The 26,700-nt window shown below is 38.2% G+C and overlaps 1 protein-coding gene and 1 pseudogene across 1 annotated transcript in view; both read right to left on the bottom strand.

Moving 5' to 3' along the window:
- Positions 1–26,700, bottom strand: part of HDAC9 (histone deacetylase 9) — a 700,487-nt gene that overhangs the window by 105,663 nt on the left and 568,124 nt on the right. The gene's annotated exons all lie outside the window — the stretch shown is intronic.
- Positions 1,754–2,285, bottom strand: LOC101353564 (60S ribosomal protein L9 pseudogene; annotated as a pseudogene).

The following is a 26,700-nucleotide window of genomic DNA, read 5'->3' as shown; positions in this document are numbered from 1 at the left end:
AAAATAAATAAATATACACATGATAAAATTACAAATAAAAAAAAAATTTTTTTTAAAGATACTTTGGCCAGTATATGTAGGATGAGGTGGGTATTTAAGAAAGAGGGTCAAGTCCAAAATAAATAAATAAACAACAACCCAAAGAGAAAACTCAAGTCCTTGCCACAGACTGTTTCTTACACAAAATCAATAAAACTGATAAGTAATTTCATTGAGTTAAATCATTTTACACAGAGTGAAACTGAAACACCATGTCTTCAAGATAACGTAAGAAAACAATTATGGCAGACTCATTCATTTAAAAGATATTTGTTGACTATCTATTGGTCCCATTTGTTGAACATCTGTCAGTCCCATCCCGTCCAGAGCAAAGGAGAATGAATAAAACCAAAGACACAAGGAAAATATTAGCCTAAAGGACTAAAGGACCACATGCACCCCAGCCTTCCCAAGCCAGAGCCCAGAATTAGATGGTGCCCAGCTACCACAAACAACTGCTCTGACAGGGATCACAACAGACAATCCCGGACAGAGTTGGAGAAAAATGTAGAACGAAATTCAAATTCACAAAAAAGACCAGACTTACTGGTCTGACAGAGACTGGAAGAAACCTCGAGATTATGGCCTCTGGACATTCTGCTAACTCAGAACTGAACCCACTCCCAAAGCCCACTTTTCAGACAAAGATTAAACCAAGGAAACAAACCCATTGCCATCAAGTTGATTCCAACTCATAGTGGCCCTATAGGACAGAGGCAAACTGCCCCACAGGGTTTTCAAGGAGCAGCTGGTGGATTTGAACTGCTGACCTTTTGTTTAGCAGCCGAACACTTAACCACTGCACCACCAGGGTTAAGGCTCCATAGACAAAGATTAGACAGGCATATAAAACAAAAAATAACACGTGATAAACATGCTTCTTAGTTCAATCAAATATATGAGATCAAATGGGTGACTCCTGCCCAAAGGCAAGATGAGAAGGCAGGAAGGGACAGGAACGGGACGAATGGACACAGAGAATCTGGGGTAGAAAGGAGGAGAGTGCTGCCACATTCTGGGGATTGCAACCAATGTCACAGACCAATGTGTGTATAAAGTTTTGAATCAGAAACTGGCTTGAGCTGTAGACTTTCACCTAAAGCACAGTACAATTAAAAAAAAAAAGGATATTTGCTGAGCGGCTACTATGTGATAGGAACTGTGCTCGCAACTGAGGATACAGTTAGGAGGTAAACAAAGGTGGTCTCTACCCTTATAACATATATAAATAACGTTAGTGAGCACTAACATAATCAGGCACCATGAAAGGCTTTGAGACACATTATCTCATTTAGTCATGACACAACTCCCCAAGCAGGAGAATGAGTTATAAAGAGGTTAACTTGCCCAAGCCACATGCTCACTCAATGGCAAAGCTGTGATAAGAATCAGGGTTGGCTGACTCCAGGCCTTGTCCTCAAACCACTCTGCTGTGGTTAAATCCAAATGATACCGAAACACTGATTTCTTTTTTTTCCTACTGTTGTGTTCTTAGCACATGAGTTTACTTCTGAATTGTTACTCTCCAATTAGTTGGAAAGCATCGTCTCGTTTATTGAAGACTATGAATCTTTAGTAGTATTTAGGAAAGAGACAGCTTTTAAAAATAAAAAGACCCAAATAAATAGATAAATTTTATTGCATCTTAAAAATATCACCCATAGGTTTTAGGAATCATCTGGTCTCGTTTCCATAGCTGGACAACTCTTAGATCTTATTCATTAGCCTGTTGAACGGTTCCTTTTTCAGAGACATAGATACCATCCCCAAATTTTCAGATACCCTTGTTAACTGTCATCGCTTGCTGAATTAAAGCAGCTGAATTTTATACAAGTTCAATGTCATTTCCCTTAAGAATTAACTCATCTTTCTGGGCTTAAGACACTGAACGAGCAACACCTAGCCTCATCTGAAACCTACGAACTTTTCTGAATAACAACTTTGATAGCGAAGTGAGCGTACACAGACCTCATCTTGTAACGGAAGCCCAGTGTAACACCCTTGATTATGTTCTGTACATAACTACAGACAGTGCAAACTGTAGCCAGTTCCTTTCTATTTTACCACTATTTGTCAATGTGAAGCCTCTTCTTTTTCTTTCTAAGGAGACCGAGTTCTACATTGATGTGATTGAAGTGCCTCCACAAGGCTCCTCTGGGGCCCTTCCCAATAACTGTGTGTCCCTTCAGATTGATGTTGACATTTTCTGGAATTTTGACAGTCTGGTTGTTGATAACTGTCATCATTCTTGCAGTTTTTGTTGGTAGGGGCTGTCAAGTCTGTTCTGATTCATAGCGACCCTACGTACCACAGAATGAAACACTGCCCAGTCCTGCGCCATGCTCACAATCATTGTCATGTTTGAGCCCATTGTTGCAGCCACTGTGTCAATCCATCTCGTTGAGAGTCTTCCTTTTTTTTCACTGACGCTCTACTTTACCAAGCATGATGTCCTTCTCCAGGGACTGATCCCTTCTGACAACATGTCCAAAGCACGTAAGACGTAGTCTCGCCATCCTTGCTTCCAAGGAGCATTCTAGTTGTACTTCTTCCAAGACAATTCTTGCAGTAGATGTGGCAAAGTTCGAAGCATTAATTTAATTATTAGTCCTATAGCCACAGTGCCAATTTTTTCTGAATAATAAAACAAACAAAACACAAACCAGGTCCTTTCGAGTTGATTCTGACTCATGGCACATCTATGTGTTTCAGAGTAAAACTGCGCTCCATAGGGTTTTCAATGGCTATAATCTTTCTTCTGAGGTGACTCTGGGTGGATCTGAACCGCCAGCCTTTTCAGTTAATAGCTAAAGCATTTGTGCCACCCAAGGAAGCTTCTGAATAATAATCCTCTCAAATGTTAACGACTGTTACCCATTCTTCTTATTCAAGTTTTAACGTCACAAAAATTATTATTATTCAAGTTTTAACATTCACAAAAATTTATTTTCAGAAGAAGTATTAATATTGATTCTTCTTGATATTTGTTGTTAGAAACAAAAATATTACTCCCTCCCATTCCCCCCCAAAAAGGCCTCTAAATTCATTTCCAACCTCACCCTTGGACTTAAGCTTGTGTTTCAACTTCAGCCTAGCATGAATTTATGACATTTCCCCAGATTCATCTGAGGCAATGATGGTCATGGCAACATTTGTAGTGACCATTGTATTGACCATTGGTTGTGGACTGGTTTGTCCTGTTTGTCCTTGTGATGACTCTATGACTAATTGTTTTTTGTTTTTAAAAAGATATTTATACCTAGCACAGTGCCTGACGTATAATATCCAAAATGATCTGGTCTTTTCTTTAAAAACAAACAACACCCTAAACAAAATCTTCACTAGTGAGTCATCATGGAATGCATTCCACATAAACAGATGCTTATAAGTAAGACTGATGATAATTCATTCTTATAGTGCTGGATAAAAGTCAGCTAAATTTTGAAGGTTGAACGGTAGAAAAACAAATTATTCTCGTGCTAAGCAAATGGGGACATATGTCTCTTTGCCAAAAACATTTCTTGCAGTTGCATTTTCCAAATGGCATAGGTTTTTAATTTCAAGACCCAAATACCTGCTTTTAAAAGATAAGATCTATCCTCTGGAAAAAAACCGATGATTTCATGTTTTTCCTGCCATAAAAAGAGTTTCAGGAACCCTCCAAATTATAGGTTTCAAGCAACCATTTAATTTAGATTAAATTAGACAGCAATTGTATGTTAAATAAATATGAATGGGCTCCAAATGTATTTGTTAAAGATTAAGAATTCTGTAATACATAGGTTTCTATTACACATTTGTTATTGCTGATGTTTTAAAACAAATTGCCATTTAATTGAAATACTTAAAGGACATTTACAAACTTTTAGCAAAACCTATGAGAAACTAATGCTTCTTTCATGAGCCAGAAAGACTGTTCTAAAAAAGCAGCCCATTCTCCAACATCATGGCAGAAAATGTGCAGTGCAAACATGGCCAGGTACCTACACAATGTTTACAAATGCTATGGTAAAACCTGACCAAAAAAAAGGTTTCATTTCAAATACTTATTATCAAAGTGGTTTTAGTATGTTGTAGGCTATTCCTGAACCTGCCATTTTTAAAAATCATTGAATTAAAATAAAGGATGGTGAAAATAGGAACTCCCTCTCATATTCATCAGACATTTCAATATAATTATTACACTTTGGGGAAGAAAGCTGAATACTCCAGAATGCATTGCTTCATGATTTTTTCCCCGCTTACTCAGACTGGAGGTGTTGTTATTGTTGTGTGCAGTCGAGTCAATTCTGACTCATAGAGGATCCACGTGAGAGAGTTTTCTTGACTGTAATCTTTATGGAAGCAGATCACAAGGTCTTTCTCCCGAGGAGCCACTAGGTGGGTTCAAACAGACAACCCTTTGGTTAGCAGTCCAGTGCATAACTGTTGCACTACCAGGGCTCGTTAGATTGGAGGTGTAGGACATGAAAAAGTTGCCTTTGCTTGATCAAGCTAGAGGTCTTGTATCTTAAGGTTTTGCACAGTTTTCTTTGTGAACGAGGCCCAGTATCCATCTTACAGCAAAATGCTATAAAACCTTCATAACTGTAAAGGCAATCTTAAAAAGACAAGAGTACTTCAGGGAGGGTAGTGGCATTTCAGGTCACACACTTCAAGACACTTAAGTAATCTGAAAGATAACAAGACTGAGGAACTGAATGCTGAGAGAGTGAAATAAGCAGAGGCCAGATTCAGGATGGGTAGATCAAAAATAAAGAGGAGTTGCTAGAACTTTTGGGACTAACTGGTTATATACCAGAATAAATGAAGAAGCATAATCTGCTGGTAATTCTAGAATTATTAGAACTGGGAGGTCATGGACATCTTTCAACAAGAGTCTGTAATGAGATTAGGCAACCAATTTTCGGACCAAAGATGCTCCCAGATGCACTAGGCTGTGAATCAAGCTGGGATGCACTTGGGATGGATTCAGATTTACCATGAATACTTAAGATTTTAGAGTCAGGCCATCAAGGGACAGATTTATAAGCTTGAAAATGTGGGAATTTTATTTAGGTGTGACTCTTAGAAATTTTCTTATCCCAATTACAAGTAGTAATAGCTTTGGAAACAATAGCAACTGGGTGTTTAACATTACCTAATACCAGATGACAAAAGAAATTTGAAGTGACTATTAAAGGAATATGGCTTTTATCACCATCATTATGTCTCAAAAGAGTTGTGTAACTTACCATATTTTCAACCTCAAAAAAATTCATTAAAGAGAAATTACTTCTCCTAAGAAAAACCCAGATGTTCTCTGCCAGCTGCTTAAGATTTCCCAAAGCAACTGTTGATTCTTATTGCCCAAAGAGTGGTAGTTGCTAGAAAAGATTGTCTAGTCTGTGTGAAGCATCAGAGACAGAACCAGTACGGCACCACTGATTCTGATTTTGAATCACATTATTCAATGACTGTGATGGATATTATCAGCTAAGTTCTGGCTCAAGTTCTGTGACCTGCTAGATAAAGCCAATTCCCATCTCAGGCTTTAGTTTTTCTTAAGGCAAGGTTCACCTCTGCCTAAACAGAACCACATGGGTGTCTGTTAAAATGCAGATTCCTGAGCTTTATTTTCAACTGAATTCGAATCTAAATGCATTGACCCAGAATCTGCATTTAAAATAAATCCTTTAACAGATTCTTAGGTGCACTGAGGTTTGAAAGCCATCTAACTACTAGAGTTTGAAGTCCCCTTCCAGTTCTGCCATTTGTGTTGATCTTTTGATACTTCTTATAATTTTGTAGTAGTCAACAATTTAAGCCTACTAAAAACCAAACAAAAAACAAAACAAACCATGATCGGTTTTATTTTCTCTACCAGGTAAATAAGCATTAAAATCAAAATAATAGAGTTACTCCAGAGTTGAGCTTCCATGAAATTGAGTAGCAGGCAGCATTTTCAACCTATCCTTTTGTCTCTTCCCTGCCCTGGGTTTCATCCAGCCTTCCTTTCAAGTACTGTTCTCTCTTCTGTGTTCCCCCATTAAATCTGCTTTCAAGAAGATCTCAGACACAGTAACTTTACATCAGTGGATTGTGTTTCTCAGGAATTTTTAGATTTGGCAGGCCTCATCTCAATATTTAAAGGTTACAGTTAAGCACTCAACTACTAGCTAAAAGGTTGGCAGTTGGAACCCTCCCAGAGGTGCCTAGGAAGACAGGCCTGGTGATCTGCTTCTGAAAGGTCACAGCCTTGAAAACCCTGGATTAGTTCTACTCTGCATACATGGGGTTGCCATGAGTCAGAATCAATTCAATGGCAACTAACACAAAGTTACCAGAAAAATGTCTGACCCATTGGAAGAGTTATGTAACTGGTAATTCTGGAATAATAAAAGGTTTTTTCCTCTATAAGGAAAATTTCATAGGCAGGAGTGTTCTGGCTCTCCCAAAATATAATCTTAATGGGAACTATCTACTTCCATTTAAGATCAAACCTAGTTTTGGATACTAAGTCATTCTGGATACTCTACTAATGAATTATGAAGAGTAAAATGACAACATGAAGAAAACTTCCTACTAATGGAGCCCTGGTGGCGTAGCGGTTAAGAGCTACGTTTGCTAACCCAATGGTCGGCAGTTCGAATCCACTAGCTACTCCTTGGAAACCCTATGTGGGAGTTCTACTCTGTCCTATAGGGTCGCTATGAGTCAGAATTGACTTGACAGCAATGGGTTGGGTTTGGTTTCAGCTTCCCACTAATGGTAAACAAACAGTTTTAGGGCATCATGATGATGGGCAGTTCTTTGGAAACAAATGGCAAAATGACAAATAAATGCCCTTCTGTCTTCATGTATCTAAAGATATATATTTTTTTCCTAAATATGTTAGATTTAGGATTAGGCCTTTAAGTTGATCATGGCTTAGTATTTATTAGCACAAGAATTTATTGAGAAAAGCCACTTGTGGTTTTGAACTACTGACCTTTTGATTAGCAGTCCAGCACTTTAACCACTGTGTCACCAGGGTTCCTTTGTTACCTACTTGCCTCTTTATTACCTACCAATTCAAAGAACAAGGCTTGATTTGAATATAAGATCTGAGACATGTTATATTATTAAAAAAACAAAAACAAAAACCTTGAGATGTGTATACCCAACCAGAGAACTAAATTCCAGAGGCCATGATTCTCAATGGAACATACCTTTTCAGGTCCCTGAGATTAAAAAATAGAGTTTGTTAACAGGAAACCTCAGGTTAATCCCAACTGTCACCGTTGAATTTGCAAAAAGAAGGAGATTCTTAGGATACCTGCTCATTTCAATTGGCTGACTAAATCAAATAATTGGATCTACTGAAGTTTTGTTTCTGTCTGAAACTAAAATCTAGACATTTGTGGGAATATATGGTCAAATAGGTTGTACATGAATACATTGCCCATGAGTATGATAACCTTTTGGTGGAAGAAAGATAGACAACAAGAAAAAGGGATATGTGCTCTGGTTATTTTGGTGACTTAATTAACAGGAAATATTTGTTGTTGTTAGGTGCTGTCGAGCAGGTTCCAACTCATAGTGATCCTATGAACGACAGAAGGAAACACTGCCTGGTCCTGCGCCATCCTCACGATCTTTGCTATGCTTCAGCCCATTGTTGCAGCCATTGTGTCAATACATCTCATTGACGGTCTTCCTCTTTTTCAGTGATCCTCTACTTTACCAAGCATGATGTCCTTCTCCAGGGACTGGTCCCTCCTGATAACGTGTCCAAAGTATTTGAGATAAAGTTTCATCATCCTAGCTTCTAAGGAGCATTCTGGCTGTACTTCCTCCAAGATAGATTTGTTCGTTCTTCTGACAGTCCATGGTATATTCAATATTCTCTGCCAGCACCATAATTCAAAGGCATCAGTTCTTCTTGGTGAAAAACAAAGCTCCAGGAATTGATGGACTACCAAGTGAGATGTTTCAAAAAACAGATGCAGCACTGGAACTGCTCAGTCATCTATGCCAAGAAATTTGGAAGACAGCTAGCTGGCCAACCGACTGGAAGAGATCCATATTTATGCCTATTCCAAAGAAAGTTGATCCAACAGAATTCGGAAATTATCGAACAATATCATTAATATTACATGCAAGTAAAATTTTGCTGAAGCTCATTCAAAAGTGGTGGCAGCAGTACATCGACAGAGAACTGCCAGAAATTCAAGCCAGATTCAGAGAGGACATGGAATGAGGGATATCACTGCTGATGTCAGATAGATCCTGGCTGAAAGCAGAAGATATCAGAAAGATGTTTACCTGTGTTTACTGACTACGAAAAGGCATTCAACTGTGTGGATAGGAACAAATTATGGATAACATTGCAGAGAACGAGAATCTGAGAATACTTAACTGTGCTCATGTGGAACCTATTCATAGACCAAGTTGTTAGAATAGGACAGGGGGATACTGCGTGGTTTAAAGTCAAGAAAGGTGTGCGTCAGGGTTGTATCCTTTCACCATACTTATTCAATCTGTATGCTGAGCAAATAATCCGAGAAGCTGGACTATATGAAGAAAAACACAGCATCAGGATTGGAGAAATACTCATTAACAACCTGCAATATGCAGATGACACAGGAAGGGAAGAGGACTTGAAGCACATACTGGTGAAGATCAAAGACCACAGCCTTCGGTATGGATTACACCTCAACATAAAGAAAATAAAAATCCTCACAACTGGACCAATAATTAACATCAAGATAAACAGACAAAAGACTGAAGATGTCACTTAGATCCACAATCAACGCCCATGGAAGTAGCAGTCAAGAAATGAAAAGACACATTGGGCAAATCTGCTGCAAAAGATCTCGTTAAAACGTTAAAAAGCAAAGATGTCACTTTAAGGACAATGATGTGCCTGACGCAAGCCATGGTGTTTTCAATAGCCTTGTATGCATGCAAAAGCTGGACAATGAATAAAGAAGACCGAAGAAGAATTTATGCCTTTGAATTATGGTGTTGGCAAAGAATATTGAATATCCATGGACTGCCAGAAGAACTAATAAATGTGTCTTGTGAGAAGTACAGCCAGAATGCTCCTTAGAAGCAAGGATGGCAAGACTTCATCTCACATACTTTGGACATGTTATCAGGAGGGGCCAGTCCCTGGAGAAGGACATCATGCTTGGTAAACTAGAAGGTCAGCAAAAAAGAGGAAGACCCTCAATGAGATGGATTGACACAGTGGCCACAACAATGAGCTCAAGCATAACAACAATTGTGAGGATGGTGCAGGACCAGGCTGTGTTTCCTTCTGTTGTACATAGGGTCAGGGTTGCTATGAGTAGGAACTGACTTGACGGCACCTAACAACAACAACATTCTATTTTCAAAGTTATATGTAAAACTTAGAGCAAACTTAAAAATGTACAGTCACTATCAGTCAGTCAGTGGAGGCTTGTGTGCTCCTATGCTGCTGCACAGGTTTCAGCAAAACTTCCAGACTAAGACAGAATAGGAAGAAAGGCCTAGTGATCTACTGCCAAAAATAAGCTAATGAAAACCTTCACAGAGCTAAGATCTGAGACCATCATGGGTGGCACAGGATCTGGCAGCATTTCATTCTGTTCTGCATGAGGTCGGCATGCGTTGAGGGTCTATTTAATGGCAGCTAACAGCAACAAATATTATCCATTATCCATCTTCCTCAGCTTCTTGTCCTGATGTCCCTTTGTCTGCCAGTAGATCATCTAGATGTGGATCCTCAACATCTGTAAATGATAATGCCCAAACTACATGGCTTCACATCAAGGCCCTCTGCAAATGGTTTCTATGTAAATGTGCCATCATTGTCAAATTGTCTTTCCTGAATAGGCTTTCCTTCTGGAGAGTGCACTGGATAAGGGTACAAATTTTGGTGTTTGATTCCATGTCTCTCACTGTCATTTATGTGACTCAGGCACATTCTTTAACATTCACGAGTCTCCATTCCTTCTTCTGTAAATTAGGGATAATAACATCTGAAATCATAATGAATACATGGGATTAAAAAATAAAAAAACGTTGCCCTCAAGTCGATTCCAACTCATAGTGACCCTATAGGACAGAGCAGAATTGCCCCATGAGGTTTCCAAGAAGTGGCTGGTAGATTCAAACTGCCGACCTTTTGGTTAACAGCCAAGCTCTTAACCACTAAGCCACCAGGGCTCCATACATGGGATAAGGGATGTAAATCACTTAGCACAATGCCTAGAACACAGTAAATTCAGCAAATGGTTATTGGAGAATCACTGTGATACAGTTGCTAGTGCTGTTTTTTCCATCTGCTTCCCTTCCTCCTCTCATCTATGTCTAACTCATCATTCAAGATCCAGCTCTACTGCCCCTGCCATTACATTCAGAGAAATTTCCTTGATCCATACACATTTTGCCTGCATATATACATATACACATATATACATATACATATATATATATGAGATTCTGAAAGGGAGATTCAGCATCCTAATTCTTGGCCTGTCAGCCAGTAACCAACACAGTAGTGTTCTCTGAATAAGTATAATGTCAGTTTTCCTCATACTCATGTTTGGAGAGACATTTAGGTTGAACAGTGCCTGTGCTTGAATCGGGTCTTAGACGTGACTGACTGCAAACACTGTAACAATGGTTGAGCCAGGGAGCCCAATGCTCTGGCATTCTCTTTGCTCCTTTTCAAGGAATGTGTAAAGCCTTCATATTTATGAACTTTTAAAGCATTTAGGCTCACCTTTATGGACTATTTAATTTCTCTCCACCACACACGCTTACAGAACTTCTAAGATTATGTGAAAACTGAGGAGTATCATCTTCGTTTGAGCACTATATACTCTCAGAATGTAATTTAACATGAACACAAATGTAGACACTACCCAGCAATACTCAGGAAAGCCTCTCATGGTCCAGAAATAAACATCCTGGGATGCTCTGCGGGCCAGATGTGAAGGCTGTGGGATGGCATTGCGGGAGAGGAGAAAGAGAACCCAAGCCTGTTAATCCTGCAATATTTCCAGAGTGGCGTACTGTTCGCGTTTCTTTGCACAGACATGGCCAGGAAACCCTTTGTTCCTGGGGGCTGTTTTCCCACTCTTCTTAGCTGTTTGTTAATGTCGACTGAAAGAAGAAAGCTGGGGTAGGTTTTCGAGCAATGGCCCTGATGTCCACTGCCGTTGAATCGATTATGACTCAAAGCGATCCTAAGTAGCCCCTAAATGCAAAGGATTTCTTTTTGTTTTTCTCTGAACCCCAATAGCTTCAACACCCATCTTGTTAGCCGGAAAATAGAATTTCCCAAACTTCTACAACACTTTACTAGCTAAGCAAACCACTTTACCACTCTGAGCCTCAGTGTCAACTTAAAAACTGAGAAGTTGTTTTAGATGATATCAAGGTCCCTTTGCATCTACGATTCTAGTCCCTCAGGGATTCTTCTTTACCCCCATGTAACAGAGCTCTCCATGTCAAGCTCTAATTATTCTCTTCAGTGCTCTAAGAAATGGCTGCCAAATTTCTGGCTAGTGACTGACGTTTCATATCCACGCTAGTGCACTTTCAAACACAAACCATCCCAGAGCCTTTCTTTGTTCTTTGGAGATGTCTGTTTCCGTCATCCCGAGAAAATGCAAGAATAGTCAAACACAGGTGTTTGGGCATGGCCTAACAACTAAAGTTCTTTGTCTTTTTTTTTTTTTTTTTTTTTTGAGAGGGGAATCTGTTTTAATGTACAGAAAATGTCACAAAGGCTGATTCCAAAGTCTTGACATCTCCCTCTGGTTGTCTGAAATTCCTTCTGAAGTTCATGGGAATCCTGCATTCCCTAGGCCCAGGCCTGTAATTGGTAAATGAGGAAAAATCGAAGGGAAAAGAATCTTAAAGTTAACAAAGAAAAAAAAAAAACTAAACACATAAAAAGTGATTTTGTTGTTGTTGTTGGAAAAAACAGGAGTTTACACAGCACATTCATTTCGTTTTAATTTCTAGGCTGTCAGACATCAGCTCTGAAGCCCTGATTCGGAACACATGCAGGCTCTCTTTGAAGTCCCGGCTGCTTTTTTAACAATGGCAGAAAGATATAAAGAAATTAAACTGCAACATAATCATAAAACAGAACTTCTGGACTCCTGATTTACAAATTGTCATTCTTTCATTATTTTCAGGGCTTCATTTTCAAAGCTTCCTTGTGACGCATACCTTTTTGTAATACTTTTTCCCTTTAAGTTCAATTTTCTGCTATCCTTTCCCCTCCAAAATGAAGCATTCTACTTTTATTTTAATCCATTTGAAAAAATAGTTTATGGTGTTTTCTGCAGACAAGAATGGGACTGGAAAATTCAGAGCAATATACTAAATTAAACTTTTTTAGATAAAAGCCATAGCAATATAAAGTTTAGCTGTTAAAGTACCCAATTCTCTTGGTATAAGGACAAAATGTACTTTAAATTTTCAGGCAGTCCAAAGAAAATGTCTATTTGGTTTTCATGCTCTAATTACAAAAGGTTTCAAGGATAGTTAATAAAAAACTGTGCATTTCAAATTTGGTCTGGCAGATGCCACATTTTAACACATATCCCCACGTACACTCACAAACCCATACAAATTGATTTCATGTTATCAGTCAGTAGTCATACATTATGTATTTGACCAAGATACACAGGAATTTTGTAACTCAACAGCACCTTTTAAATCTAAATGCAAATATGAGCAGGGTAAATAGTTATTGGTTCCTAAATCATCTTCCTCATTTGATATTGTTTCTATAATCTCTTCTTAGTTTTATCATATCAAATATTCTGATACTTACACATTTCCCAAATACTGTTATAGTTTATTTCTACTTTTACAATGAACTCCCTACTCCAGGGTTTCGTCTCTGCTATGCTCTTAATGGTCAAAATTTCAACAATTATATTTCTGATCTAATATAGTGACCTTCAGTACATCTTCAGTGACTTCTTACCATCTTTTATGTCAAGTTCCAACTCTATTCAGGCAAAGCGAAGTGGGAAGTTGAAAGAACTATCCCCATCTGTGCTGCGCTAGGCTTATCTCATACTGGCTTGTGAGAGATGATTGTTAAATTTTCTGAAATTTTTTGAGTACAGCTATTATTAACATTTAAATTATATAAATCTAAATGAAATATATTCTGTTAAAAACAAGATTATAAACACTCAAAACTCATCACTTGCTAATTATTTTACTGCATTTTCTATTATTATGCTCTTGATGCTATTTATGTCAATTGTATTTCTATGGTAGAAATACTATATAATAGTTTGCTAATTCACATCTCTTCTCAACTCCTGTTCAGTGACTTCATTTTGGTAGCTTGATGTTGGCCAGGTGGGAGTATTTACACCACGGGCCTCTGTTTCTTCTCTCTCTCTCTGTCTCTCGCTCTCGCTTGCTTTCTTTTTTTTGAGAACCTATTTTCAAAAATTTCCCAGCACACCACTAATTACTTTGTATCTGAATTATTCAAATGAGCTAATTTACAATGATTATTTTATCTTTGTATTTTATCTTGGTTATTCAAGTAAGAACTGAAAACTGAAATTTCCTTTTGTCAGGCTTCCTTTGTTGAGAATACTCAGGGGGAGAATTAAAATTTATTGAACTATTTCTACTTGCCCACAACCTGAAATTCCTTATACTTCCCTTACTGTATCCTATTCTTTAATCCCTTCACTGTTGTTCAATGTCTTGATTTTCCTTTTACATTTCCAGCCTCCAGGGTTTATTAACTTCTCTCCTGCCTAGAATAAAATTGTATTTTCTCATCTACTGAACCATCTCTCAAAACTTTAATGAAAACTTACATACTCCATGATGTCAATCAGAATTAGGAAGGTTGGTAAAGATTCCTCTTATTTTCTGGCACAGAACTGGGCACATGTGGTCCAAGTGAAACAGAAAGAAAATTATACACATATCTTTTAAAAAGGAGGGGGGAGTAAAGTATGTATTGCTAGGTCATTACCTTAAAATCTTCGACTATACATGTCTAGAAGGGAGGTACCAACTATGTCAAGTAGCCTAATCCCTTAAGTATTAAATAATCATCAGATGGATTGCCAAACTTCCTCCCATCCTACTCGACACCAGCCCCCATCTACAAATGAAAAACATTTCTATGTCAAGTAGTTTAAATTCTATTATTCTGATATGAGTGATTGGCTTGAATACAAACAGATTTAAGACACAGAAAAATTAAGATCTCTTTCTCCAGAAGGGATGTGGAAGAGATTTGGATAAGAACTGGGGAAAGTTTGACCATGAAAATTGGCTATGTGTTGAAAAGATTGCATTATTTATATACCAGTCCTCAAAAATGCTAGATTCTGCTCACCCCCAAAAGAGAAAGAGGAAATTTTTAAGCTGAGAAAATATTCATTCATATGTACTACCAGCAGTTAGAAATTTTTTTTCACAGAAAACTCTATTTTTTAATATTTTAAGATTAGTGTTATTTTTAAGGAGCCCTGGCAGCAAAATGGTTACGAGCTCACCTGTTAGCCAAAAGGCCAGCAGTTCGAATCCACCCAGCACTCCTTGGAAACCCTATGGGGCACTACTACTCTGTCCTGTAGGGTTGCTATAAGTTGGAATTGACTTGGCAGCAACGGGTTTGGTTTGGGTTATTATTTGTAATGTCGGAAAGAGACAAGTACTAAACGTAACTCTGGTATAATATGATTTTCAGGGAGTATGAGCATGTCCTTGATGAAACTGCAATGCCTGAATCTAGGTTTAGCACAAATCTGTCTTATCCCAACGTCTAAGCTATTATTTATTAGAACTCTTACAATTTGCATCATATGCAGTATTTTTTTTTTTTTTTAAATCCTAAAATCAGATCAACATTTATCAGCCTCCACACTACTCACATTTTGGACTGGATAATTCTTTGCTGTGTGGGGCTGCCGTGTGCATTATAACATGTTTAGAAACATCCTTGGTTTCTACAAAATAGATGGCAGTAGCACACTCCAGTTGTGACAGTCAAAATGTCTGCAGACATTGCCAAATACCCACTGGAGCACAAAATCACCCCCAGTTGAGAACCAATGAATTAGACTGATTTTCAGTGAAAACGTTAATTTAATACAGAACATATTTTCAGAGGTTTCCTATTTAATGATAAAGAATAAAAATCTATGATAATAATAACTTCTTACACTTCTCAGATACTTTTGTCATTTTCAAAAAGTTATATTTCATTAATTCTCATAATGACCTGGAATAGATGTCTTTATGCCCATTTTCATACATGAGAAAACTGAAGCCAAGAGAGGAAGTAACTTCTCAAAGATAGCTGTTGTACTGTATCTAAAACTAGATATATTTAATTCTGAAGTTCATATCTGTGTATTCAGTGACAAACTATTAAGTGATGACTATGTAAAGACACTGTGCTAGGCGTGACTCTTAGCTTCTATATTATGCTTATTCCTAGAATACCAATATTTTAAGAAGATACATGAATTTGTGAAGCACCAACTTTTCCATGCAACAGTTAAAAATGGGCCCCACATGAAGTTTTTCTCTACTATGTGTTAAAAGGTAGTATAAAAATTAAATCTTTATAATGCTATCCTTTAGAACAAAATACCTTATCATGGAAGAAGTACTGTGAAAATAGCACTATGATTTATGTTAATCTGTTGCCATTGAGTCAATTCCAACTGATAGCAACCCCATAGGACAGAGTAGAACTGCCCCATAGGGTTTCCAAGGAGCACCTGGTGGATTCGAACTGCCGACCTTTTAGTTAGCAGCCATAGCTCTTAATTACTACACCACCAGGGTTTCCATGACTTACATTAGGGATATAAATTTGATCAGGATCAACCCTAAGGCAGCTGTCTTTAACCCTCATTTCAAGATTTTTCTGCAACTGAATGGTGTTAAGAATGACCTGATATTCTTATACGTACACTCCAGATGTCCCTGTCCTACCAGTATGTCACTACCCTACCAAGAGTAAAGCAAACTGTAAGCATGTTGCCCTTTGGTGAGTTTTGTTTTCCTTCCAGGATTATGTGATTTCACATCATTGGGTTGCATAACATTGGGGATCGTTTCTCCACCCTTCCCCGAGGCATTGCTTAGTTGTGGCTCCAAAGACCTGTGGTCCTTTTCGTAAGGACAGGCCACAACAACATTGTCACTGGATTCTACCTTGCTTTTCCAGTGCTGTGGTATAACTGACCTTTTGTCAAATTCTATCTGACATCGCAAGACCTATGGGGAATTCGTACACTAGCAAAATGACCACACTGAGAAGAAAGCTGGGTGGTGAAATCTTCACATGCATTGTAAGCTTCTTATGGCATGCCCCCTCTTTAAAAATATTTTAAAATAAAACTAACTCATTTAAGAATTAAGTGATTTGAAATCTCATATATCTTACCTAGTGATAAACATGTTTAATAGATACTTTGTGCATCGTTCTATTTTACCTGGGATACATTTTCCAAATCAGAGCATTCTACTGATTTGTGTGGAGAAGCTTCCTCTTATTCCTCTACTTTGAACTCAATATATATATTTTTAATTCAAACTAAATTATAATCTGACCGGTGCAATGTCCTGCAAGATGGATTCTCCACTCGGATTCCATTGGTTTATAACTGGAGCCTGTTTCTACAGTGCCTCCTTGTGGTTTCTAATCTTTTGGACACACATGGGGCTGCTGTTCCTGGTGTAAAGAGAAAAAAGGTCTTTTTTCCACCTCACATTCTCTCCTTCTCAAGGTTTACACCCAGACTCTCCTATCAATAGGACACAAGTTCCTGAATAGATACTTCTCCAAATTAGGGCCTTCCTGAGCTTATAAACTGTATGAAAATTGCACTGTATATCAGATCTCTACAAGCGAATACAAAAGAATATCTACTATTAATAATATGAGCCATGTTTATTTAATTGAATTTTGCTAATTATCTGACTCCCCACTCCCATCCTTCCCGAGAAAGTAAGTTCTGTCAGACAGCGAATTTATCTAATTCACAACTGCATCCCTAGTAACATCAGTCTGGGTTCTAGCAGAAATCAGGTGAGATCTTAGAGGATCTAAGAAGAGAGCTGTCATGGAGTGAATTGTGTCCCCCCAAAATATAGGTCAATTTGCCTAGGTCATGATTCCCAGTATTGTGTGACTGTCCACCATTTTGTCATCTGGTGTGATCTTCCTATGCCTGTAAATCCTATCTCTATGATGTTAATGAGATGGGATTAGTGGCAGTTATGTAGACTCAAACTACAAGATTAATCTACAATTTAAGCCAATCTCTTCTGAGATATAAAAGAAGTGCGCAGAGAGACAGGGGGACCTCATACCACCAAGAAAGACGCACCAGGAGCATAATGTGCCCTTTGGACCCAGGAAACCTGCACTGAGAAGCTCCTCAACCAGGGGAAGATTGATTACAAGGACCTTCTCCCAGAGCCTAGAGAGGGAGAAAGCCTTCCCCTGGAGCTGGCACCCGAATTCGGACTTCTAGCCTACTAAACTGTGAGAGAATAAATTTCTCTTAGTTAAAATGATCCACGTGTGCTATTTCTGTTGTAGCAGCACTACATAACTAAGACAAGAGTTTATTAGAGATACTTTTCTACCGAGATGGGGGCCAGACAAAGGGACTTGCAAGAGTGGGAAGCCATTGCAACCTTTAGAGCTGAGGGGCACAGAAAGGGAGACAATCTGTAACTGTGGGGGAAAAAGGCCAGGTGATAGGAGCTGTGACCATATGTAGAAGAATGCAGCCCTTGCTCAAGGCCAGGTCGGCAGAGGAGGAGGTGCTGGGGAATAAACATTCCAGTCTCTTTCTCCCTTTGCCTTCTGAGCTCCTGCTACCCCATTCCACATGGGCCACACTCATCAAGAATCAAGGGAGCCTTGTGAAGCAGTCTATAAAGGTTAGCCCTTAGGGCAGAGAGCAAGTTGGACAGTAGATGTGTAGGAACAAATGGAGAATAATTAATGCACACATTAAAAAAACCCTAAATGAAAGAATGATAGGTTCGAGTCTACCCAGAGATGCCTTGGAAGAAAGGCCTGGCAATCTACTTCCCAAAAATCAGCCGTTGAAAACCTATGGAGCACAGTTCTACTCTGACACACATGGGGTTTCCAGGAGTTGGAATCAACTCCAAGGCAACCGTTTTTTTAAATTTTCCCTTAACCATTCTCCAGGAAGTGGCAGGAGTGCTGATGGGGAAGCACATACCTTCTGATGCAACAGAATACCAAAAGCTTGTGACACTGGTAGTCAAAGGTGGAAAAAATATCCCTGCCCCCTTTCTTGGCACACAGTGAAACCACTTGCCTTCAAATGGACCTTATGAGATCGAACACTTAGCAACAGCAACCATGTTGGACTGAAAGCTACAAGCCCTCTGAAGCTTTATTAACTCTGAAACCCCCATCTGCTCTCCCACTCAGGTTTCAGGCATGATTTCATGGATGATGAGAGGGCTCCCCAGAGACTTATGCTGAGGATCTACAAGTGGGAAGCTCAGAGCCAGATCAAGTTTTATTTAGAAAAATAAACTAGCACAATATTTTACATATCCAGAAGTTTTAGAGCAAATTCATCCCTGCTACATGGTTCTTATTCTTCCAAGTCCACACTTTATGTTATACTTTTTCAATACAATAGCAACATGGTAGGCTGTGAATTCTCTGACTTATTAGCAATATTGTCTCTTTCTTCTCCTTTTTTAAAATACGTCGTCAGTGTGAAAAAGAGCATGTCTTTCATAATTATCTTTTGCTTCCATTATATGGATATAGAAAGTAGAAATAAATCTTATTATTTTAGTAAATGACTACTTTTCAGTAAAGTAGAAAATGGCCCTTACCTATTTAGAAGAAATAGGGAAATACGTATTTTTTTATTCACGGTATTTAAAAGCTTGTACTTGTTTCAATCTTTGGGTGTTTTTTTGAATGATAAGAATTGTGCCTATTATAAGTATCGAAGCTTCAGATTTTCAGCAGAATCTCTGTTCCCAATCTTGGCCAGCATTGTTCAGATCCTAGATCATTTGCCAGTTGTGTAAAGGTCTGGCTCCAATTCCGTTTGGAACATTAAAGTGACTCCAGATTGATAAAATAGGGAGAGGGAACTGCATACTAGACTACAACGATCCCAAGCCAAAGTGAGCCAAACGGTGCATTCTTGACTAATGGTGACTAACAATGAAAGAAGAGAAGAGACTTTAAAAATGGAACGGAAGCTCCATTTTATCAGGGCTTAGTTTAAGATGTAGGTAGGAAATATGAGAAGGTTTGGCAAAAAGATAGCTGAAGACATGATAGTAAACAGATGACAAGAAGGGTAAGAAAAGTGTCAATGTTTTCTGCAAAGATGTAAAAACCCACTCTGTTCATGGTCAAATACTGGCAGCCAGTGAGATAATGGCAAAAGAGAAAATGAAGGAAGCTAAAAGGAGAGCCTATGGATGTCCTCAGAATGTTGAAGACAGGAAGTTCCACAAGAGTTCTACTTGAAAGCGTGATGAGACGAAGTATATGTAGTAGACCAAAAAAACCAAACTCATTGCCACCGAGTCAATTCTGACTCATAGCAACCCTACGTGTAGCAGAGAAGTCAGGAAAGATGAAAATGGACAAAAACTTCAAAGGATTTGCATCTAAATACATAATTATTATCTATTAACTAATTTTAGTTTAACACTTAAACATTGCTTAGGCAGTATGCAAATATTTTACACAAACTACAAACAAACTACAGTTGTCATCTCTGTTTTACAATGAGGTAACTGAGATTTAGAGAATTCACAACTCACCTAAAGCTATATAGTTAGTAAGAGGCCCAAACAGGACCCAAGTCCAGATTTGGCTAGCTCCAGGGCCTTCGCTCTTAACCACCAGGCTGAATTCTCCATCAATTCTCAAAGTATCCCCTTTCTCCTACACTGATCAATACACTTATTCTCTGGCCTGAATATGTAAAAAGAAGCCCTGGTGGCGTAATGGTTAAGCACTTGGCTGCTAACCAAAAGGTTGGCGGTTCAAAGCTACCCAGCCACTCTGCTGGAGAAAGACCTGGCAATCTGCTGCCATAAAGATTACAGCCAAGAAAATCTCATGGTGCAGTTCTGCTCTGTCACATGAGTTGCTATGAGTCAGAATCCACTTGATGGCACCCAACAACAAATATGGAAATTGTTTGCGAATAGCTCATGCAGTCAAATTGCTGAATGTATTTGCTTATTTCTCCGGAAAAACTTTGTATCATGCTTTATTATATCACTATGTCTGCACAATTTGTTTTGTTCAACTCTTAGCACAATGCCACATGTAAACAAGTGCTGTTACTGTGGGTAATTATTCTTGTTAGATTAGAAAACACTCAAAGGAATTAGATCAGCGAGAGTTCTGGATTGAGGAAGCTCACACATTTAGGGCAGAGAAATGTTCCATTTATAAATACCGTGAAATTTCTTTTCCACAACATTTTCTATTCCTCAGGTACTAAACCCTCAAGTTTTCCTCTTTTGTTTCAGTTTGCTAATTTTGTTTTGTTTGGTAATTTGATTTAGGAAAATAATTATATTCTAGGAAATCCAACAGGATGTTTAACTGAGGTAAGCATATTTTCAGTTATTTCAATGTTGTAGTTTATTCTATCAAGTATTTACCCCGGCCCTTGCCAGTTGCTTCAGTTGCTCACAGTTGATTCTATTAGAAATGAAATATTGTTAGACAGGGTTTGCAAAAAGTGCTTTATCTTCATTATATTGAAAATTCTATCCCAAACAAACCTATGGGGAAATCTTTTTATTGACATACTTCCCTTTCATAGTTTTGTTTCAAACACAGGGAGTTTCTCCTGCCAAAGCCTCATTTTTCTCCTTAGTTTTGGCCAAAGGCAGTCTTCTGGAGCCTGTTCATCTCCCCCACCCTTCGTGGGTCTCACCACAATATCTCTCCTAAGGACACATAAAAGGCTTTGCCTGAATCCATGTCTTACTAAACAGTCCCAGGAGGGAGAAAAGACATTCACTAGGATGTGATTAAGCAAATTCTTAATGCCAATAAAAAGTTTTCAAGTTGTAAGAGAAGGCAGCACTAGGGCACGTTCCCACCGAGTGCAAATGTTTCACTTTTCCGTCAGTCATTGATAGGAAAACTGTTGGAGATGGAGTGTACGCTCCCTGAGACTGGTTCTGGAGGTTTCAGCCTCTAGTAGCTGTTGCCCATAAAGGTTGCTTTCAACAGTCATGACTGAGGCTGTTTCTACACATTTCAGAGCAATTTTATGTGTCCCTGTTCTTCTGTCACTTTGCAGGGTTAACAAAAGGGTAGGAGAAAATAAAGTAGTTAAGACCAGGCAAAGCTTATGATTAAGTTGAATCTGGTATAAAATAATATACTTTATCCCTGAGAGGAATGAAAATGAAAGCTACTTGTTAAACACAATAGATGAGAAATTTATATGTGCCATCTGAGGATAAAAAAGATTAGATCAAAATATTAAACCAATACAATGGACCCTATTTGTATTTATTTATTTTTTAGTTAAAAACAATTTTTTTTTATTGTACTTTAGGTGAAGGTTTACAGAACAAACAGTTTCTCATTACAAGGTCAGTACGCATATTGTTTTATGACATTAGTTAACAAACCCACAACATGTCAACACTCTCCCTTCTCGACGTTGGAGGACTTTTTTTTGGTGAAAATATACACAGCCAAAGATACACCATTTCAGAAGTTTCTACATGTACAATTCAGTGACATCGATTGCATTCTTCCAGTTGTACTGTATTCTCATTATCCTTTTCCAAATTATTCCATCACCATTATCTTCAACTCACTGCCCCCTAGGCTTCCCATCAAACCTTTTGAGTTGCTGTTGTCAATTTGATGTCACATAGATACTTTTTTTGTTTGTACTTTAGATGAAGGTTTACAGAACAGAATAGTTTCTCATTGAACAGTACACATATTGCCCTATGACAATGGTTAACAACCCCACGACATGTCAATACTGTCCTTTCTCAACCTTGGGTTCCCTATCACCAGCTTTCTTGTCCCCTCTTGCCTTCTAGTCCTTGTCCCTGGACTGCTGTGCCTCATTAGTCCTGTTTTACGGGGCTGTCCAATCCCCTGCTGAACGGTGAACCTCGGTAGTGACTTCACCACTGAGCTAAAAGGGTATCCGGGGACCATACTCTCGGGGTTTTTCCAGTCTCTGTCAGGCCAGTAAATCTGGTCTTTTTTGGGCGTTAGAATTTTGTTCTACATTCTTCTCCAGCTCTGTCCAGGACCCTCTGTTGCGATTCCAGTCAGAACAGTCAGTGGTGGTAGCTGGGCACCATCTAGCTGTACTGGACTCAGTCTGGTGGAGGCCTTGGTAGCCATGATGGACCCTATTTTTATGACTGAAGGAGTCCTAGTAGTATAGTGGTTAAGTACTCGGCTGCTAACTGAAAGGTTGGCGGTTTGAATCCACCAGCTGCTCCACAGCAGAAAGATGTGGCAGTCTGCTTCCACAAAGATTACAGCCTTAGAAACCCTATGGGGCAGTTCTACTCTGTCCTGCAGGTCACTATGAGTCAGAATCGATTTGATGGTGCACAACATTTTTATGACTAAATAAGATTGGTTATAAAAACAATTCTATCAAATGTTGAGGAAATGGTTAAAATGAACCAAGTTAGTTACAATGTAGTTGATTTATGGTCATATTTATATACACTTAATATCCCATGAGGTGAAGACTGGCAATTAAGTGGTTAATTTGATCACTATTCGTAATCATAGAGATTTATTTGTTTGGCGGGGAAAACACTCTATAAGCATGGGATTCTCGCACTTGATGGATAATAACAAACAGGCTCACTAGAAATAAACGATTGTAAAATCTCCAGATCTCCTCTATATTAAATGTTCGATAGACTGTTTTAAATATCAAGCCTAGCTTTTCTTTTCACTAATGACAGCAATGCAAACAAATAATAGGTCTTTGGAGAAGGAGGACTTTTTTTACCCCTTTGGAATACTTTAATTCTGCCCCATCAGAAAGTTGAAGGATTACAGGCGAAAGCACAGTATTGAGAATACGTATACATATATATATAGATATAGATATAGATATATAATTTCATCTGATCTGTTGCAGTATGGGAGCCCTGGGAATAACACATCTTGTTGGGAATCTCTGTAGTATTTTATTAGATGACCATGATGAATGTCACCAAATTCAAGCATTCTTTGAAAAGAAGTCAAAATGTGCCACAAAAATTCGCTTGATTGTGCCAGTGGGAATATTTCCTAACATATTCCCAAACTTCAAAAACAGCATAAAACATGCAACTGGAGTAACGGGTGGAATCCACCCTTTTCTGACCAAGTAGATTTAACTTATTTAACAGAAAAATGTTGGGAAAATTGTGCCTCTCATTAGTATGAGAAAGGAGCACCCAATGGTATCTATATACTGGGTTGTTCACATGTTGTTTTTCCCAGGGTGGGGAAGTATTGGCATTTCTTACTGCTTCATGTCACCAGTCTGTAACCCAGATTGTAACTTTAAGATGTTATCTCCCAGCTGCTCAGATAAACAGCCCATTATGTTTTTATGGTGGGCAGTCCTGAATCCTCAGGGGATTAGAAGATATTGGCCAAAGTTTGTGGTTCCCTGCAAGACTATCAAGGAGTCCGTCAGTTCTCATCCAGAATATGTCTTTAAGCAAACACCTTCCTCATAATGGTATTCTCACACTGCTTTCTTGGCCATGGACTTCAAAAGCTGATTGCAGGGAGGGCCAAAAAGGCAATAACCCTTAATATAACAGAACCAGCCTAGAGGGGACAGACAGGGCAAAGGTAAGGCGTCTCTGACATTGGCATTTGTGTGTTTAGCCACATGGGGTGATTAGGGGCCATCTGTTCTTCAGTCTGCTAACTCATCGTTTTCACACCATCCCAGGATCAAGTACATTTCATGCCTACTGGTGTCAGCACGGTTGTGCTTTCCCAGTCTTAGTGATACATATTTTATTTATCTTTGACCTCTAAATAATAAGTATGTGTAGGTCTATGCACTGTGTGTGTGTGTGTGTGTGTTTGAGGGATTTGAATAGTTCTTTGTACCCTTGAAAGTAAGTCTAGCACAATTAAACCAAAACTCAAGTATGTGTTCATAAAACTCATACATCCTTTGGGCAGGAGAAAAAAACCTCTGGAATACTGTATGGTGCTGGAATTCTTTGTTTTGTTTTGAGTGTATATTTGTGACCAGTTCTTTAAAAATTGAGAGAAACTCCCTGTTTGAGATCCATATGCTGAGATAGTCCCTCCTGTCATCTTTCAAATAGTTGTGTGTGTACCATCAACTCTTTCCAAAAACACTCTGTGTGTGTACTATCAATTCCTTCAAGAATACTTCATGTCAAAGAACACCAAATATTCTGTTTTTGAGATCTGTAAATAAGGAATAGAAATCTGAATTTTTCTGTTATAATAATATTTTCATACCCAAGATAAAACTGCTTTATATGCCAAGTCGTGGAGAATGTGAAGTTTAATAAAAGTCAGGCATGATTAATGCAGCCATCTATCTTATCCACACTAGTTGGCAGATGACAAATTACACTGAATAATACAAGGCTTATACATTTATTTTAAAATATTACTAACCCATTGCATTCATATTAATTATTTTGTAAGTTAGCCACCATGTCTTCTAAAGGAATAATTAAAATTTTAATTGTACTAAACCAAATAATTAAAATTTATACCTCTGGAGTCTATTAAAAATCAAAAATACAATTTACTTAATTTATATAGTTAGTTGAAACTTGCTTCTGGTGGTTGACGATCTTCTGTTACATCAATACATTTAGCATAATCTAGCCTAGTCTGTCAGATCCTTCATGAACCTCATTAAAGACATTGAAAAAGAAGAAATCAAGTTCATGTTCAAGTATAGGATTTTCAGAAACAGTAATGCCAGTGCTAATATCAGGCAGTGAGTTTACTCAATCATACTAATTGCTATTTACCTTATAAGAGCTAAGTTTACATCTAAGCACTAAAATAAAAAAAAATAAAAAAAAGTGTCCTCTATTGATGGGACATCAAATTACCCTTTTTATTCTGACAAAGAACAGTCCACATCTCATTCAAAAGTTATGTTTTCAATCAGTGAAGCCATAGCAGATATATCCTAAGAGTAAAATGTTTTCTCATTAATAACAGTTTGCTTAATGGAGATTCCAGAACCCAAGTCCATACTTTGAAAACTTTCACTATGCAATAACTTTCTAACTACATGGTTTTCATACTTTTTGCTAGCATGATCTTAATAAAATTTGAAACTATGTACACTGTTGCATATTTTAAATAGATGTCTAATACTTTTATGAGCTCAAATTTTTTAAAGGATATACTTTTAAGAATATTGTATAAGTGCCCTGAAAATATTTTCATCAAAATATTGGCCCTTTGGATTGAGCTTATTCAATTTATGAAAAATGTCCTACATACAATCAAACTGGCAATATCAATCTTCATTGTCATACCAATCTACTAAATCAGACTTACTTTTTTGTCCAGGAAAAAGTCTTCTTTCCTTTTTCCCATTCAAATATAGTGAATGTGAATTCAAATGGGAGTAGATAGCTGATAGATAAACGGATGGAAAAACAGATAAATAGATAGGGTAAATGGAACAGACAGATAGGTAGGCAGGCAGCAGACAGACAAAGATAGGCAGGTAGATAGAAGTGCACAGACTTGCTGAGAACTTGAAACCTAGATAAAACGAAGTGCTGCTTCCCTCAATATTTCCCACTAACACCTTGCTTAGTGGTCACAGGAAACTCGCTCAGAGGTTCTGCATTCTCTTAATCACTTCACTTTCCTTCATGCCCCCTAAACACTATCCACACAAGGCCAATCCTTATTTTCCTGAAAATACATTGTGATTTTAGAACTTTTTTTTTCCATCGGTGTGAAATTTCCTTAGTTGTTACTGCATTTGGCAAAGTACCACTTATCTTTTAGGCCATAATCAAGTCACCTTTCAGCAAAGTCTTTCTTCAACCAGGTAAACTGATCTGCTCTTCTCCTGTTTTCCATAGCTTACTGTAAATATTTTTTATTATCATACTTGTATACATGTGTCTCTTAATAGACCATGAATGCTTTCTGGATGTTAAAGACTCAATTAAAAACAAACCAATAAAAAAAAAAGTCGACAAAGAGTCAGTTCCTACACATTATGACCCCATGTGTTCTTCTGAGGAGACTCTGACTGGATTCGAACTGCCAATCTTTCATTTAGTAGCTGTTCCCTTAACTGTCTGAACCACCCAGGGACTCCAAAGACTCAATGTTGTTGCTGTTAGGTGCCTTCAAGTTGGCTCCAACTCACAGTGACCCCATGTATAACGGAACAGAAATGTTGCACAGTCCCGTGCCATCCTCCAACAAGTAGGTATGTCTGAGCCCACTGTTGCAGCCACTATGTCAATCTATCTCTTTGAGGGTCTCCTTCTTCCTTGCTGACCCTCTACTTTACCAAGCATGATGTCCTTCTCCAGGGACTGGTCCCTCCTGATAATATGTCCAAAGTAAGCAAGAGAAAATCTTGCCATCCTTGCTTCTAAGGACCA

This window comes from Trichechus manatus, unplaced genomic scaffold (genome assembly GCF_000243295.1).
Source record: "Trichechus manatus latirostris isolate Lorelei unplaced genomic scaffold, TriManLat1.0 scaffold00050, whole genome shotgun sequence".
In the NCBI taxonomy this organism is placed as follows: domain Eukaryota; kingdom Metazoa; phylum Chordata; class Mammalia; order Sirenia; family Trichechidae; genus Trichechus; species Trichechus manatus.
The sequence above is the reverse complement of the archived record's forward strand: the minus strand, read 5'-3'. Positions and strand labels throughout refer to the sequence as shown.